At 33.5% G+C, this 18,811-nt stretch overlaps 1 protein-coding gene across 5 annotated transcripts in view; it reads right to left on the reverse strand.

Annotated features, from left to right (window-relative positions):
• The window catches only part of PRR16 (proline rich 16), a 224,346-nt gene that overhangs the window by 12,352 nt on the left and 193,183 nt on the right, over positions 1-18,811 (reverse strand). Inside the window, exon 3 of one of the 5 annotated variants that reach the window (XM_058440580.1) lies at positions 13,816-13,867. The exons of 3 other annotated variants lie outside the window; for them this stretch is intronic. The gene's annotated coding sequence lies outside the window, so the exon portion shown is untranslated. Of the gene's footprint in view, positions 1-2,805; positions 2,977-13,815; positions 13,868-18,811 lie in introns of those variants that run through there. One more of the 5 variants, XM_058440582.1, reaches the window with a different exon arrangement.

An 18,811-nucleotide genomic window follows, 5' to 3' on the forward strand; every position in this document is an offset into this window, starting at 1 on the left:
TCAATGTTGAAGATGAAGCTGCCATTATTAGTGAACTAAATAGAACTTTGTAGTAAGTCTAATTAATCTATTTAGAGATGCTTGAAAATGTACTGCAGTTATAAAATAATAACACATACGTAAAAAAAGCAATAAAATAAAAAAACTGGAATATAAAACAAATGTTAAATTTTAAAAATACTAATAGGTTTAAAGATAAAAATAAAATCTTAGAAATATTATCAAATATAAAGCAAAAATATATTTTAAAAATACAAGAAAAAAGTTAAAAGACATAGAGCAAAAAGATCAATATTGGAACTTCAAAAACTGATTAAGGATTTCCAGAAACAGAAAAAGAGAAAATGTGAGATGGTAATAATAAAATAAATAATGGAAGAGTAAAAATTTCATGGTTGACAACAGAAATGCAGCTTCAAATGTAAAGGGCCAACTGAGTGCTGATGAGAATGAATGAAAAATAAGGAAAAGTCAATTTCAAGACACTCAGAAAAAAATACAAATCACATGATCAATACAGTTTCTTCAGGAGGAATAGACAGTGAAAGACATTTTACTAGTAATTTCAAAAGTTCCAGAACAAATTATTTCAACTCCAATTTTAATTCCTGGCTAAATTAATAATCTTTTGTAAAAGCAAATTAAAATATTTTTAGATATTAAGGACAAAAACCCTTCCTTCACATCCATTCTTTAAAAGTTAATTAAGGAGATATTCTGGCACAATAAAAATGGAATCCAAGAAAGAAGAGATGCATAGGATCCAAGAAAAATTACATTTAACCCTGCCTTTTTGGGGGGCAGAGGCAACAGCATATACAGTGGCATGGAGGTATGAAGGACAATTTTTTTCAATATTGGTAAAAAATAAAGTAGGTAGATGGCATATCAGTATGACACATGGCCGAAAAAGCAGTTAAGAGGTTGCAGGAGGCCCTGTAGTGTCGACATGTGAGAGTTTAGAGATCAGTTGAAACTTTAAAGCTCAATTTCCAAAAGATATGTATTTACAGCATTGATAAAAAAAAAATGTGGGAGGTATTTGTACATAGACTGTAGATGAATGCACATGTTTTAGTAGGTTATTTTTTTTTCTTTGAGAAAGGACCTCACTCTGTCGCCCAGGCTGGAGTGCAGTGGTGCAATCTTGGCTCATTGCAGCCACCACCTCACAGGTTCAAGTGATTCTCCTGCCTCAACCTCCTGAGTAGTTGGGATTACAGGCATGTGCCACCATGCCTGGCTAATTTTTTTTTTTTTTTTTTAGATACGGGTTTTTGCTATGTTGCACAGGCTGGTCTCAAACACCTGAGCTCAAGCAATCCACCCACCTCAGCCTCCCAAAGTGCTGGGATTACCAGCATGAGCCATTGTGCCTGGCCTAGTATGTTCATGTTTTAAGTCTAATTATTTTATAGCCATAGCATAGAAAGTATACAGACAGCCCATATCTAAATATAAAATTCCACTCTAGATAAGATTTGTGTAAAAATGTTAACAGACTCTTGTAGCCTTGAAAAATTACACAAGATTCAGGAGTTTATGTTAATTGAAACACTAAATGATGTAAAAATTTTAACTCTATAATTTGTAAAACAAGATGTTTATGTGCTTTTTAAAGACCCATAAAATAACAGCAAAGTACCTGGTTTCATTTAATTCATTCTGTCATACAACCATAAGCATTTGTGAGCTGCACTTGAAATACGTAGAAATGCCCCAAATCATCATGCACCACTTCTAACTTCTAACTGGCACATGCCGAAATGCTATTTAGGGAAAACAAACATAAAACAAGTACTAAGGGAGAAAGTGATATTAAAGCATCATATAGTTCCGTATAGTTAAATGTATTACATGTTACAGTCACTACATGTAATTCTCACGTTTACTTGTTTATAAGTTTTAGTAAATGAGGTTTTCACTTTTCTTTCCTTTGTAACAAACATTATCCACAGATTATAATGGCTGAAATATCATTACTAACTTTAATTCCTGTTTTCACCAGCTATCTTGTGATTTTAACAGACGCATGCCTCTAGTGAGGCTTCCTGTAAAGTGTGGCAAAGGAAACATATTTCATCACAACTGCTTTAGTAACCTAATAGATGTACAAGATGCAACTACTTGCATTTTGTGTGTATACACTTCAAAATGATTCTATTATGTTAATCATGTTCAGAAAGAGACTGTAACTCAAGATAATGGAAGTGTAACTTTAACACAAACTTATAGCTTTCAAGATCTATAATCTCTTTTCGTATTTGTGAAGTATGAATTAAACAAATCCTCAAGTTGTCTATTTTAATTTTCCCTATAGATGTTAAAGTAGCTCAATAAAAAATATTCTGCAAGCATCACAGTAATGTAGGAAGAATAAGAGTATGCTGTATCCAATCCACTCTTTCTTCCATTCAATCCATTCTTTGCCTTGCAGTTAGAGAAGACCTTCTTTAAATATGTATCTATTGCACACACACACACACACACACACACACGCACATATAATTATTAAAAGCCTTTAATTAATTTGCAATTGCTTTTAAGATAAAGACGAAATACTTAAGAAGGCTACGATACTCCCAGGATCCAGGTCCTGCCATCCACACCAGGATGCTCCTGTGCCACTCATCCTTACTCCACACTCTTTTCACTTCTCTGAGTGCTTATAAGATGCTAAGTTCCTGCCTGTGGGTTCTTATATAAGGCACTCTCTACTTAGGATTAGTTCCTCTGTTTCCTCCCACAACACACACACACACACACATACTCTCACACACACACACACACACACAGACCCCTCACCTGCCCTTCAAGAATTAGGCCCGTATCTCCTCAAGGCACTCTTCCCGATTGCCTTCAAGTCCTGTTATGCAGCCCTAGAGCTCCTGTCCATGCTTCACACCATGTGCCACATGGTGATCCAGTGATTCCTTGTGTAATTAGCCCCTTAAGGTTTGTCTCCTTGGCAAGACTGTAACCTCCCAGAGGGCAGGAAATCCTGTGCATTATGTCTAGAATAAGAATAAGAATTTACGTCTAGAACAAGAATATATGTTGAATGAATGCACAATAAACATACAAGAATCAAAGGAAAAGTCTTACAACAAAATGTTTTATATTAGATTCTTATTGTTTACATTTTTCTGCTTGATTATAAACTTTTGAAGTAATAAATTTGGGTGGCAAATAAGTTATGTTCATGAGATTTCTAACTTCTCTATTTTTCATATATATATACACACACACACAAATTTAAAATGTATGGCACTTTCACAGAGAGAAGATATTCATGTGATATATTAAAACAAGTTTGAAATATGCAGTATTACACTTATCAATATTTTTAAATATTTACATTTACATTAAAATGACATTTTGACATGTTTTTACTTTTTACATCTCAGATACTGAGCAAAATGTTTAGTATACAATGCAAAGGAAGGCAAATTTTAGTAAATTATACTTTATTTGCTTAAATCATCTTAGTATCTATGCACAATTTTAAATTACTTGTTAAAAAGATCAGAAAACTCTATCCTCTCCTTGATATCTCAAGCATATATTTTCACTGTAGAAATAATAGCATTTATCATGAATTCAAAGTAATGTTACTAGAAATGTTGATACTGATAACACTACTGCATGTAAAGGTAAGATGGTTAGATGCATTCCTCATTTGGACTCTCACTAGTTTGAGATGATAAAACTGGTTCTTTTTTCTAGCATTAGTTCTGTACTTTGCAATTTTTTTAAGAGAAAGAAAAAAAGAAACTCCGATATCTGATCTTTGAGAGAAGAGGTAGAAAAAAGTAGGCAGCACATTAGGCACAATAAAATGCACAGTAAAAGGAAGAAGATTTGAAAAATAAAACGAGAGTTCTAGGAATACAAAATCATCCAGTGTAGTACAGTATAAGGGGTATGGTGTCTGTGTGTATGTGCACATTTTAGGATTTTAGTAAATAAACAGGCAAGCTAGAAAAAGGAGGAAATGTGTAAAGACAGAAAGGGAAAGAGATGCAGGTAAAGAGGTTGGAGAATGCCTAAGGGTCTTCAACACCATGCTAATGAGTGGGGTTTTACCTGAAGGTACTAGGCAGTCGCTGGCAGTTGAAACAGAAAAGTGCCATAAAGCAAGTCATAAAAAAAGGATTATTCTTGTCATAAGCAAACCTACGGAAATTACAGAAAATGATACAAATTGGGACATTACATTTATTACTTATTTTTGCGTTAGTGAAAACATCTGAAAATCTCTAAAGCCCATCTTTGGCATATCCTCCACAACTTGAAAATACCAAGTTTGGCTCAACCATGAAGGGAGAGTGCTTAGCGTGAATGCACATGGGGACATTATCCTTGGTTTAATAAAGGTATACAAGCATTATGATATTCCTTTCTGTGCTGGAGTTCTAGCATTCTTAATGGACTAAGGGGGTTGCATTTTAAAATATAATACCTTCCTGACTGATTTAATCATCCAGAATAGGTGACATGAAAGAGAGGGTTTAACATTTGAAATCCTTGTAGAATAGGCTTTCTAACCATTTGCTTTCACTGTCATGGGGCTGCAGAGATATTTTATAAAAATAAATTACATATAATTTGAAAACAATGGAAGTCTACATCACAAATATAATAGTCATTTAAATCTGCCAAGAGATTTTGAAAATTGATATTTTACAGCTCTCATTCTGTTGCCAAATCCCAGAAAGACTTCAACATTCACTTTTTTTCTTTATGAAAATAGAAAATTTAGTGGATCCATAGCAAAAGCCATTCATGTTGTTTAATTTTAACAAAACTGTGTGGGGAGATACTATAAATACACATGTTCTATATGTGGTACTGAGAAAGGCAAAACATAGAATATTTTTTCTAACTCCTAAAAATGTTAAGGCAATGAACATATGAAAACTGTAAAACCAATCCCATTGTGAATCTGCATTATTTATCACTTTTCACATGTCCAAATATAAAATTTGCCTACGTCACCTACAGTGCATCAAAGACATTACATATTTTGCTTATGGTCAGAATAAAAGTATTGTTTATTTTATGCATTATAACATTTAAAACATGGTAATTATACCCTAAAACCTTTGGTAGTCATATAAATGACATTGTTTATCTTCATAAATATACTCTCATTAGTTAAAAAAAAAATTAAAGCCCCCAGTGTTCAAAACTGTATATTTCTATTGTACTTCATTAAATTCTCTATGGATTATTACTTTAAAAAATCAGTTAGTATATTTGTTACATTGTGAACGTAAAACCCAGAAACACTTTTTTCTTCCAAAACAAGACTTTCTCTTTTACTGAGTTCTAATTTAAAAGAAAAGGTGGAATAATTGTGACCTTTAAATTAATATCATTATTTAAAAAACACCTCTTAAAATATGCTGGGTAATTTAAAATTATAAGTTTGAACAACATGTTTTGAAGTTTCAATTTTAGTATGTGGAGGATTAGATACATGGGCTCTAGGACACAGTAGGAATAATACAACACAGAAAGACATTTCCCACAAGCCTATGATAAACCCTGAATGTGGTGGTGGAATGAACTGGAACACATGTACTTATTCTACAATAAGTACCAAGATCAGAAATTCCTTAATTGTCCTCCACCCCTATTCCTGCCCCCAAGGCCCCCAGGCCTTCAAGCTACATGACTGTGTCTGCAATGAAACAAGCTCACCTTTGTGCTGGGCCTTGCCTAGGAGGATCATCAATCTTAGACATGAGAGAAACATGTTAAGGAAAATTTACCACACTTTTCAGGTCCGGTGGAAGTTCTTAAGCAGAGCTTTTTAAATTAAACATAGCAAGATGAAAAGAATTGGCAAGGTGACTCTATAAACACTATTGTGATACGGTGTGCGGAAGGGGAGAAAAGAAAGAAAGGAATACATAGTGCAAAACGCAGATGAAGAGCTGTTTGGAAGAGAAGAAAAATTTCCCTGAGCGCTTTGTGCTACAAAAATACATAAGATATATGCTTATTAAAAGGGAATGAAATAGAAGAGGAATTGAAGAGCTGAAGAAAAAAACTGAGTTCCAGAATAGTACCACTGACAAACTAATAAATAATATGCATGAAGTAAGATGGAGAATAGACATGATTGCAACTGAGTTATTGTCATAATCATTGTGACCACAGAAGGGAAAAAATCAGATATTTCTCACTCAAGCCTGCTCCTAACATTTCCAAAGCCTATGGTAAGAGTAAAATACAATATATCCAAATATTAAATAAAGATCATTTCAAAGTAAGAAACTATTTAAAAATGTTTACATATTCTATCCTGTTACCTTGAAAAATATACCTTAATAAAAGATCTGAAAGGCCAATTTTTTAGACAGAATTTATGGATAACTCAGCATTCCATGTCAGGCTGTAGCAGTGAAGAACCAACCCTAGCTGCCAAGGCCTGACCATAGCCCATTACACTCCATTTTCCACCCCAGCTGTGCCTATACCATGAGGAACCTCATATGTACATATGTGGATACCCCAGCCCACATTTCCAAGCTCTTTCCATAGTCCCTGCAAATAGTCAAATTGTTGAACCATTTCTTAGGTCTAAGGATAAACATACTAGTGGTTTGGTCTGCCCTGAGACAGAAAATTCATGACAAGGAGCTACTACGAGTCCTTGAAATGTGTTTTAAAACAATGGTCGGGGAATTCCAGGGTCTTGGGTACTGTAGTGTAATCTAGAGGGGAAATACAGACTTTGGAAATATAGACTTTAGGTGGACAGAGATGCTTGGCCCCATATAGCAGCTGGTGGAGGACAGAGTAGAGTGTTCTGGAGGACAGTGCCCAAGGCAAAGATCTCTCTGTGTTAAATTTAAATAAATTAGAAAGGAAACTGAAAAAGAATAGGTATGGAGGATATATAAAGTTGATATACATCATAAGGAATGCTACTTTTAGGATTAGTTCCATATTGACTCCATTATTATGGAACAGAAAAAAAAAGAGTATTCAAGAGGCTAATTTCTCTGAAAGGAATAAACTACTGAATTTGGCCATTTAAACTGTACAACGTATTCCAATAAAATCTGTTGGCAAAGAATTGCCACTAAGAAATTATCCAGCACTTCAATGGAACCAAGCAAAAGGAGCAATTCAAGCACAAGGGAGAAAAGTCAGGCTGGTCTCAGATTTTCCCAGAGCAACATCAGAAGACAGGAGATGGAACAGCAATGGGTACAAAGTTCTGAGAAAGAAAGTGTGACCCAAGAAAGTCATATCTGGTTGCTGTGAAGTATAAAGACAACAGACATAACAGCTTCAAACCTCAAGTACCCAAGAAAGATATGAAGCTCAAAATGTACCTTCCCAAAAGATGAAAGGACAAGCTATGATAAAGAGACTGTAGCAACATTCAATGTCCTGGTGTCTACACATTGTGCAGAAAACACGCTATCTTGGATTACTTTAAAATTGCCAAGTTATCCTTCAAGTATACAGACAACTGACAGAAACTCTCAAAGATCTTAAGAAAACACAGACTACAAAATCTCAAACAGTTCTTTAAAAACAAACACACAAATAAAAAAGCAAAATGACTTGACGATACACTTGACATCACAGGATCATATCAAACATAGAAAAGAATTTGAAATCCTTTTTTGCTTTTTATATTCCATAATCACTAAATACTATCATAATTTAAAATAAATTCTGAAATTATACCATTTATGCAAATTCTGCAAACACACATAAGACTGCATAATGTCATGAGTGCCTATGTAGTAAAAGTTCAAAAGCAACAGGAAAGATAAGCTACAATGTCAAGGAGATGGAGGAGAATGGCTTGACAGCAAGGGAATCAGGGGTTTTGTTGTATCTGTGTCATTTAAATAAGAAAAAAAAAAGCCCTAGGCAAATATGTCAAACAAGAGCATATCTTAAATCTGGATCATTAGTACCTTGTATTATTATATTATTTTCTGTTGTAATATATGCTTAAAAGTTTCATAATTTAAAATGTTAAAATGTGAAAAAGTATTGGCTTGCTTTACCATGGAAAAGTTTTGAATACTTTAATTGTATAATATGTGAGATTATTTAAATGTAGATTCTCTATTAAGAAAGCAAATAAACATAAAGGGCACTGTGGCATGCTTCCTTTAAAATGATGTCTGTCAATGACAAAATTTAGAATTACAAAATATGTTGCCAATAATATCATATTATTTAAAATGTGTTGACAGGAACAAAACTGTTCATAAGAAATATAATTTGAAATTATGTAATAACTATAACATATATGTTTGAGGACTAGAAGATAGAAAATTTCTAAATGTACTATAAAATTCTTGGTTTGCCTGAAGTTGTGAGAGTTCTTATACTGTCCTTATTCTCGTTTCATAAACTTAGGATGAGTTTAGTAATGAAACACTCTTCTATGCCCTACACTCCACACTCAATCTGGACGGACCAATCTAAGCCATGAGGAAGAGTGATCTGAACTACAGAATGCATGGCAGTGCCTGTGTAGTGAGAAGTACTGGGGCTCTCGGTTGGAGGACATGCATATTATCTTAGGTACTTCAGCAACCCGCTCAGTAGCTAGAATGTGAAGGTGTTTCAGCTATAACATCTGTCACTCTTTTTAAGCATCAAGTGATCTGGCTCAATGGTACATTCTCAAACCACTGCAAGTTAAGCCAACCTTCCCTCCGATGACTGTCTCTTTTTGATCCAAGAATGTCAACTTAGCCAAGCTGCCATTCAAGTATAAATACAAGAGACGAGATAGTTTCAAACCTCCGGTACTCAAGGAATATAAAAAAGACCAAAATTTACCAACCCAGAAGATGTAAGAAAAAGCTATGTTCAAAGGATTAAATCAATATTAATCTACCGTATATTTCAAAATAGCTTTAAATGCAATATTCCTTGCATAAAGAAAAATGTTTGAGATGATAGATACCCCAATTATCCTGACTTGATCATTATATATCACACGAATGTATCAAAATATCACATGTACCCTGAAAATATGTACAAGTATTATATATCAATAAAAATATATTCAGTGGGTAGGTCTATACATTCTGAAGGAGAAAATACATTACATTTTATATTTGACATTTAAAAATTGCCAAATTATCCAATTACAGAGACAACAAACAGAAACTCTTAAGGAACCAAGAAAACACAGACTACAGATATCTTGAATGCTTCTTTAAAAAATAATGTAATTGACAATGAAATCTAGCAAATGAAGAAATAGAATAAAAATAAAGGATGGTCTTTGAGAAACCCCAACTACTAGGTCCCGGAATCAAATTGGTTCACCTTTGAACTTTTATTTTGTGGGGCCAGTGCTTTTGATAATTGTGTGCATCCAATGAACTCTTTGAGCATTTTAAAGTATTGTTCATGAAAGACTTGGAATCAAACTAATATAACATCTGAGACCTTAAAAGAACTATGAGGGGAGTGGCAGGGGAGAGAGAATGAGAAAACCCACACTGAACTGCTGAAAGAACTCTGATTGTGAGCAGAGGGAAGAATGAGAAGTTGGCAAGGGCTGGGGAGGGTAGGAGGGAGAGATGAAGAAATAAAAAAAGAAGGAAATACTACTTCTTTAGACTTTTAGATGAACAAGGGCAAGATAATTTGATTTCAGACTATATTTCTGGATTTCAGCTTTAAAAAGTATTAATTTTTCAATATGATTTCACTCATATAATTAGCAAAATGGGAGCAGATTTATTTACATAGGGACTCTTACTGCTGGCATTTTATTATTGGAGTTCTTTACATAAATTTTATCTTTATGTCTTGGAGTTCCATATGCATATGTATTGTTGTAGTATCTTATTTTTGTCTTTCATCAAATTTCAAAGCTTCTACTAGATAGTGAGATTGGAAATAATACAGGATCAGAAAGAGATTAGCAAGTAAATTTTTAGAATTGAATACAGAGAGCCTTCGGAATTTATTTAATTATATTATTTGGAACAATTTCGGTGCTTTATGGAGAAAGTGAAACAGTGAACACAGGTATTTCCTATTTGCTTAATGTTTCCCTAGTGCTGTCTGGACATTGTACAAGTGTTGGTTCCATGAAGAACAAGAGAATTCAGAGCTTTTTTTTTTTTTCTCCTCACTCATGGGAAACTGTTACAACAGCTGCAGAAATATCGAAAACCTATAAACCTAAGTGAGGCTGGAGTTGATATACTGGGCAGACATACATGTCACACTGGAGAGTTACCCGACTGTGAGCTTCTCAGTACAATGTGAGGAATGCCTTCCATTGTGAAATCACATATTGTTGAGGAAAAAAAAAGTGCAAGAAAATTCTGTAGTTGTATTTGTACAGGGAAAATTGAATTTAAATCTACAAATATTTCATTTTCAAACATGGGTCCAATAGTTAGGGCTTTCTGGGAACAACAACAACAACAACAACATCAAAACCCACAAAACCTCATCACCAGTATTCCCAGGAAGGTACTCAAAGAAACAATGGTTGGTACTGGGATAGCAGGTTGGTGTTGGGATAGCATTAGAAAATGCTCTAAAGGAACGTCAATATCCTTCCCAAGTGGCAACAATCACACCCTTAGTAAAGTTCAGTTCTTAATGGTTACTTCCAAAAAATGAACAAAAAGCAGAAGGTGGGAGGCAACAGGTGGGGGAACATGCATTCACATTCCTAATGCTTTCTTCCAAGTTGTCACATCCTCACTTCTTCTGTCCTTGGGAAGGCAGAATAAACAGGAGAGTTTGGAAAGAGCATACATAATTAAAGGTCTTCCTTTTCCCTTCCTCTGATGAATAAGTTATGTGAAGAGAAGCCACTTGTTTAGCTCCAGGTGCAGGGAATATTCATCTTGTGGGACTGAATGGGTAACTCTGGGATTCAGTATTTAGACTAAGATATCCTTGCAGAAAGCGGGTAGCATTCTGTTAAATGTCTAACAACCAGCTCTCCAGGGTAAAAAAAATCCCCAGTGTGTCATTTACCAATTTCCATAGTGCAAATATTCCCACACAATTTGATTTCAAGGCACCAACATGAGGTCACTGAACATGGAACTAGGGGAATGTGTAAATAATTAGCTTTCACAAGCCCCCTATGAGCTGGCTCAAGCACACCACTGCACATGAGTCATTCGTCAAGCTGCCATTTATCAGAAACTTAGGTGTTATCTCAGCTTCAATCTGCTTACTCTAAGTTTATTCTCAACTGGTTTAAAACCTGGACTGGCAAGAGGCATGCTAATTGTCTCCCTTAAACACCAAAATATATGTAGATCATTTCTAATTTACCTTTAGAGCTCTATGAGCAAAACAGTAGCTGAACTATACTAAGAACTCAGCAAGTTAAAAGAAATAAATCAGTTTGATTTTGTGATGATTTTTCCATATATAAAAATAGCTGAGGTGCAATCTTCTTTCAAACAATCTAAGCTCTTTAATTTAAAATATCACTTGGCTCCTATAAAGTTAAATGCAGACATTTCTCATTCCAAAGCCCCAAGGAATAAAAATTCTAAGTTCTTTTAACCTCAAATATTCCTACAAAAAGGATTTGGATATGTGTTCTTCTTAAAGAAGAATTCAATAAAAGGAATCTTATTCTGTGCACAGACAGTTGGTAATCTCATAACAAATGTAGGTTGAATGAAATAAATTCCCAAACAGTTTACTACAGAAACATTAAGCACAAATATATCACTTATGTATGATACTAAGTCAATAATTGGATGATTACTTAAATTGCTTATATTTGTTTATAATAGACACAAAAATTATAGAAGTGGCTATTTTTAAAACTGTTAAAAAGCTACTTTGTCAAGGTGTATATAAATATGTTAACTGAAATGTGTGCTTTTCATAGCATCGTTTTTGTGACAACTAATTACACTGGATTTTAGATATTGGCATTATACTTATAATGACTTTCCCTTATTCTAGTGTGTCTGGTAAGTACTTCAGTAATTTTTTTTTTTTTTTTTTGGGGGAGAGTGATTACTACTGTTAGAACGTCTTTCTATTTTCTTTGACGCTTAATGTGACATGATAGATTATGGAGGAAAATAACAGTTTTCACATGATAGCTACCACTTATCTTACACCTGTTAAGAAGAGAGGTGCTATAAGAAAATAAGTAATTGAACCAAAGATAGGCAAAGATACTATAAGTTAGCTATACAATCTAACTACTCAGTTGACTTCTTCCATGATTGCCTGAAGATAGTGTACTTGCAGAATTTCAGTCAGCAGAAATTAAAGTGCAGTAAAATCCTTTCATAATGTGGTAAGAAGGCTCAAAGAGAGTCACTGGTGTAAAAGGCGGTGATGATATTTTGAGAATAACGAAATGAACTAGATAAGCCTAACCAGTTAGGGGGTTTGGAATTCTGGGTCTGACTGTGTACTCCAAATCCAAGTCCCAGTTGGAATTTGGCACCACCTGGTGGCAACTGTATGCTCTGTCTAAAATATAAAATAGGTACAAGTCTGGGTTCTGTGACTGGCTGGGGTTCCTGCACAGAAATAGTGATTCAAGGGATATTCTGGTGGCTGGAACTTGTCTTATCATCCTTATCCAAGGAATTGGGAATGATGGATACCAAGAATATAAGGACCTTTCCTAAACCCACCTAGATCTTCAAGAGGGTGTCACTTCTTTTCACATTTAGCCTTCTCATTTGACCACCTTCATTTGAAAATGTGGGTTGCATTCAGAAAAAAAAAAAAAATCGTCAATTACTATCTTCTAAATTCACATTACCATGAGTCATGTGATTGCATGGTTTTATTTTATTGTGTTCCATACTAGAGTGTTTTAATGGACAATCTCACAGACCATATCCATGAGTTTTCATAAGACAAATTGAGTAAAGAAATATTTTGGGGGAAAATGAAGCACTAAATTTGGTTATCAGATATTGTCAAACTACTACTTCTAACACTTCCTCTCCTTTTTACTTGTTTGTACAAATGCTTCTATATATGTCTATAATAATAGGTCTATCTCTTTTTATGCTTTATTTTTACGCTAAACTATTAGCGATCATAAAAACCTCTTTTTTTTAAAAAAAAGGTCAATTATTGATTTGAAGATATATCATCCATTGAAAATTCTTGTTTATACATTTCTTTTTAATAATTTGTACAAGTAAATTTTATAGACTTAATGTCTACAGCTAATATACACAATCACCAAGAGAAAATAAGCATTCATTATTAAGTATCATATTATAAAATATTTATCATTATCACAGGCCTGAGTTAACATAAAAAATAAGTGAGCAGAGTGATGGGTGGAGACTGGAAATCAGAAATATCATTTTATTTCTCTTTTTCTTTTCAGTAGCTAGTATATATTCTGGCAGGTAATATATGATCAATATTTATGATTGGTGTACATGAGATAAAGAATGCATATATGCATACTTCAATAAGTATATATTGAGCATCATTTGTTTTTGTTTTGAGATGTGTTTATATATTATGTTTTTGATCATTCTCTCTTCTGTAATCCTTCCCTCTCTCTTTCTGATAATTTCTAATACTTGGGTAATGGATGTCCTGGGTTGATCCTACAATGTTTTTCTTTTTTTTCCTCATTTTTTCTATTTCTGTCTTGTACTGTTTAGGGCTTTACCATTCAACCCTTTTACTGAAATTTTAAACATGGTCATAATATGTTTATATATGAGGACCCTTTCTTATTTTTATTACATATTTTCATAGAATCATATTCTTTTTAATGGATATAGTATATTCTCTCTCACTCTGAAATTATTCATAATATTTGAGGTTTACCTTTTCTCTCCGTTGTGTATCTTTCAAATTCCGTCTTCTTATTTTTCCCCTCCTGAACCAATGGAGATGGAAGATAGTTTGAGATTTTCTTTAGCTTTTCAATGTATCTCTGAATTTAATTTTTGTTGGAGGTGATATTTATATTTAACCAAGTTAAAAAAAAAAAGACACTTTTTGTGGCAACTCTTATGGGTCAAGTAGTTTGTTACATACTAGGGAAAAAAAGGCCACTAAATTTTATCTTCTCCTATGAAGTCCATTATCTAGTTTCCTATGCAAAGAAGCAAAGGTTGAATGGGGGTAGAAACAAAATATTAGGACTAGATTCAATACTCAAAATAAAAGGAGCTTGAATGAGTTAGAAGTCTCTTATTCTCATGTAAAGTAGGTAGTCCAGTGCATATTCAATTTGCATCTTCTAACTTGTGGTCCAAGATGACTTCCAGCCATCACGTCTGCATTCCAAGCAGCAAAAATGGGAGAAGGGGAAGCAAATCAAACACACCTCCTCAGAGGATATTTCCTGAAAGTTGTTCACATCACTTAAACTCTATTGGCTGGGTCTACATTATCTGTCACATCTACTAGTTACAAGAGAGTTTGAGAAATGTAGGTTTTTGGGAGAGGGTGGTCATTTGCCTAGTTACCATTTGGATATTACTTTATTGTAGAAGAATCAGTAATTTGTTAAGGGACAACTAACAGTCTGTGCCATAGTCTTGTTTAGGAGTTTAGATTTTTATCTAGATAGTGAGGAGGGGTCATGAAAGAGGTTTAAGCTAAGGCATTATTCACTTTTAAAAGGTCATTTTTACATATGCAGGCAGGTCATCATGAAAGGCACATAAATATGAGGTGTATGGTACAAGAGGGCTGCCCATCAGGGACTGGAGAAATGCATCACTACTAGTGAGAATAAATGACTGCATTAACTTTGTTCTATTTTTTTTTAATGTGAAGCATTGTACAGTTGATTTATAATTATTTACACAAGTACACTAACCATAAGCATAGGCCTAAGTCAAATACATGGTGATCAATGCTTTTGATTGCAGATATCCCTTCCTAAATCTGATTAAGATTTATCTCTTTATTTCTAGAATACCTTTGTTTTTCTAAGGATGTGTATTGTGATTTTTTTAAAAAGAGACATGGTAAAAATTTAAATAATGGAAAAAAGATATACCAATATAACACTTCTTATTATACTTATGGGTTAATACTATATCATTTCTTAATTTTAAAAAATCATTTTACACAAAATGCATTTTAGTGTTTAATGCTTAAAAACCCTTTATAATGTATGTAATCCAAATGATACTGAAAAAATACTCTCATTGCTTTTTTTACTTTTATTGAATTATATATACAGACAAATATAAAAATCGTAATTATAGCTCAATTGTTTTTTTTCCAAGGTGAACACATCCATGGGACCAACATAGAGACCAAGAATCTGAAAACTGCAGGCCCTCCCATAACACATCTTGTGCTCCTTCTACAGTCACTTTCCTCTCCCAAGTGAAACCATTTTTCTTGATTTATAATAGCATGAATTATTTTTGCCTATCCTTGAACTTTATCTAAATAGATTAATAGCTCATACACACTCATAATTATGTCTAGATTACTTGGCTGCATTTTAGGTGAATGATGAAATATATCTGCATTGTTGTAAACATGGTTTTATTTTAAATAACCTTTTTATTTTAGAACATTTTTAGATTTACTGAATTGTTGAGAAAATAGTCCAGAGAGTTAACATACACCCTTCACTCAGTTTTCCCTATTTTTAGCATCTTACATTAGTATGGTACGTTTTTTACAGTTAATAAACCAATATTAACATATTAATATTATTATTAGCTAATGCCCATACTTTACTGAGATGGCCTCAGTCTTCACCTAATGTCCCTTTTCTGTTGCACGATCCCATTGAAGACACTGTATGTATCATGTCTCCTTAGGCTCTCTCAGTTTCTCAGATATTCCTTGTTTTTCATGACCTTAACAGTTTTGAGGATTATTAGTCAGGCATTTTGTTGAATGTCATTCAGTTGGGGTTTGTCTATACTTTTCTTATAGTCAGACTAAGGAAATGTGTTTTTGAGAAGACCACAGAGGGAAAACGCCATTCTTAACACATCACATCAATAATACTTACTAAAAATACGACTTATTACATTGATGTTAAGCTGGTCCACTTGGCTTCAGGTAGTGTTTGTCAGTTTCTCCAATATAAAGTTCACTTATTTTTCCTCTCTCTTTCCATACTGTACTTTTTGGAAGAAAGTAATACATACTAAAAGTAACAAGCTTATGACTCCAGAGTATATTACGACTGCTATACTATACAGAAACCTACAGGAAAAGAACATTTACCACAGGTCCAATTCATGATGTCCATGTAGAATATCAATAATAAAAAAACATAGACACCATTGCAAATATTTCTTTTCCATAGAATCATCTAAATCAATGATCAAAACAGTTGACTTAATCTTTATATCAACGTACATCCATAGAAACAGTCATAAACCAAATCTACACAAAACCAAGTGAAAGAACTTGAAAGTATAAAAATAGTCCAGGTATAAAAATCATTTGACAATCTGAACTAGTTGAAGTTTGAAAGTTTGAATGATTTATTTCTTATTCTTTCTTTTTGCATGTTTCAGATTTTCTTCTTCTTTTTTTTTAGAAGGAGTCTTGCTCTGTCACCAGGCTGGGGTGCAGTGGCACGATCTTGGCTCACTGCAACCTCCACTTCCCGGGTTCAAGCAATTCTCCTGCCTCAGCCTCCTGAGTAGCTGGGACTACAGACGCTCGCCACCAGGCCCAGCTAATTTTTGTATTTTTAATAGAGAGAGGGTTTCACCATGTTGGCCAGGATTGTCTCAATCCCTTGACCTCGTGATCTGCCCGCCTAGGCCTCCCAATAGTTTCAGATTTTCTAAAGAAAATGTTCAAAAATACACACTATATAATATTCAGTTAATATCACAAATATAGAATAACAGTGAGAGAATTTATTCATAGAAGATTAATATGTTATATAATTTAATTTATTATGGAATGCCTTATAAAAATATAATAAACAAGCAAGATACTACCATCATTTTTATCTCCTAAGAAAACAAGTATTTAAAAGTCTGGTGGGAAATAAGACTGAAGAATATATTTTCACCATTTCTCTAGTTTAATATGTAAAATATTTTCTTAATCTAATAACCCAGAAAATAACATGGTAGATTTTTCCCATATTATATTGCAAATTATAAAATGTACTCCCCACCTTTTTAATGTCATTCAGTAGTCTAAACCACCTTCCAAATGGCCGCAGGCTGTTTAGTTTATGCTTAAACCCAGTTATCATATTTCTTTTTGAATTAAAGTAAAAATAAGAAGCCAGATAACTCATAAATCCTGTATAGTCAATAGTAGTAGAAATGACAATGATCCTCAAAAATAGATTCTGTTATTTTCATTCACCCCTGGGGTAAAATTACTCTTGATCTTCATCCTAACAATGAATCATGTGGGCTTCCTTGACTGTCATACACCATAAATCTGAGTGATAAATGTAAATCGGCAAGAAATGCATTGTAACCTTCCTAGAGAAAAATACCTCTGTTTCCATTATCTTAAAATTAATGCTCATACCAAACTTCAAAATAATAGGAGAAAAGAATACTAAAATAGACCTAAAATATTCCCTTAGATAATTTATTTCCTACATGACTTAAGTTATATCTTCTTCCAATCCACCACAGTGGCGTGCTGGAGCCAGCTTGCACTGACTTGCAAGAGTCATTTCTTAAATTTTCTGGAATTTGTAAGCCAATTTTTAAACTATTATTAAAAATCAAATTATATAAACTTACAATTAATCATATTAAAAACAAAAGCAATAACCATTCAAAACGTGTTACTTCCTAATGGTTTACTATTATCCATGTTCTCGAGGGCATTTATACCTATTGTGTAACCTAAAAATTCTATATAAAGGTGTGTTCTTGTTCATCTCTTTCCAATTCCACATTCAGTGACATCAGGTTTGTAGCTTGAAATAAGCTACCATGGGAGTACTGACACTGTAAGAACATGCAAATACTACAAACCAGGGCTTTGCCTTCCCACCTCAAAAAGCCAGTTGTAAAACATTTGCCAGCACATCACTGACTGACCCCATATTTAACCCTCCCATCAATTCTGTCTCTGAAAGAAAGTAAACTTTTAATGTTGGTTCTCTTTAAAGATATTTGTTTTGGGGAAATGTCCTGCTTGTAGCCGCTTTCAGCTCTGTATGTAATAGTCATTCATTTAAAAATAATAGAGATATTTATTCTCTTGAAAGAAAAATAGAAAAATAATGTTACTCCCAACAGCCAACTCTCAGGCAGGAAGCTTCTATATTGAGCTTAACAAATTCTGAATGTAAGGGAAGGCAGGGAAGCATACTGGTGTTAGAACAAACAGTTTAACTCTGATTTTGCCATTTACTACACCAGGAACAGAACTGATCTTTCAAAGGCTTGAATCCTTATTTATTAAAAAAAAGTTAATACCCTACATTACAGAGTTATGAACGGTGAAATGAGATAACAAAAGTGAAGCTACTAAACATGAAACTATTAAAGACACTCAATAAATATTAGCTGCTATTTATAGCATATAACTAGGTTCAGCAATGTATCACCACTTTGAAAATAGAAGCCATGATTTAAAAATATCTAGTGACTACAGTGTATAACATCCTTTTCTAAACTCTGATATTTACATTGGAAATTAGCATATTAAAGCTCAGAGAAGTTTTATATACAAGAAAGCTAAATATACTTGTCAGTAATATGTATTCCAAAAACTTCTCATATTTTCCTTAATCTTCTAATTTTAATTAATTGCTAACCCATTCCTTTCCAAAATGCTATATCTAATAGTGTAATAAGTCCTCTCTGCACAGCTAAATATGCATTTATTGTTGTATTATTTCTCT

This window comes from Hylobates moloch, unplaced genomic scaffold (genome assembly GCF_009828535.3).
Source record: "Hylobates moloch isolate HMO894 unplaced genomic scaffold, HMol_V3 SCAFFOLD_6, whole genome shotgun sequence".
Taxonomy (NCBI): Eukaryota; Metazoa; Chordata; class Mammalia; order Primates; family Hylobatidae; genus Hylobates; species Hylobates moloch.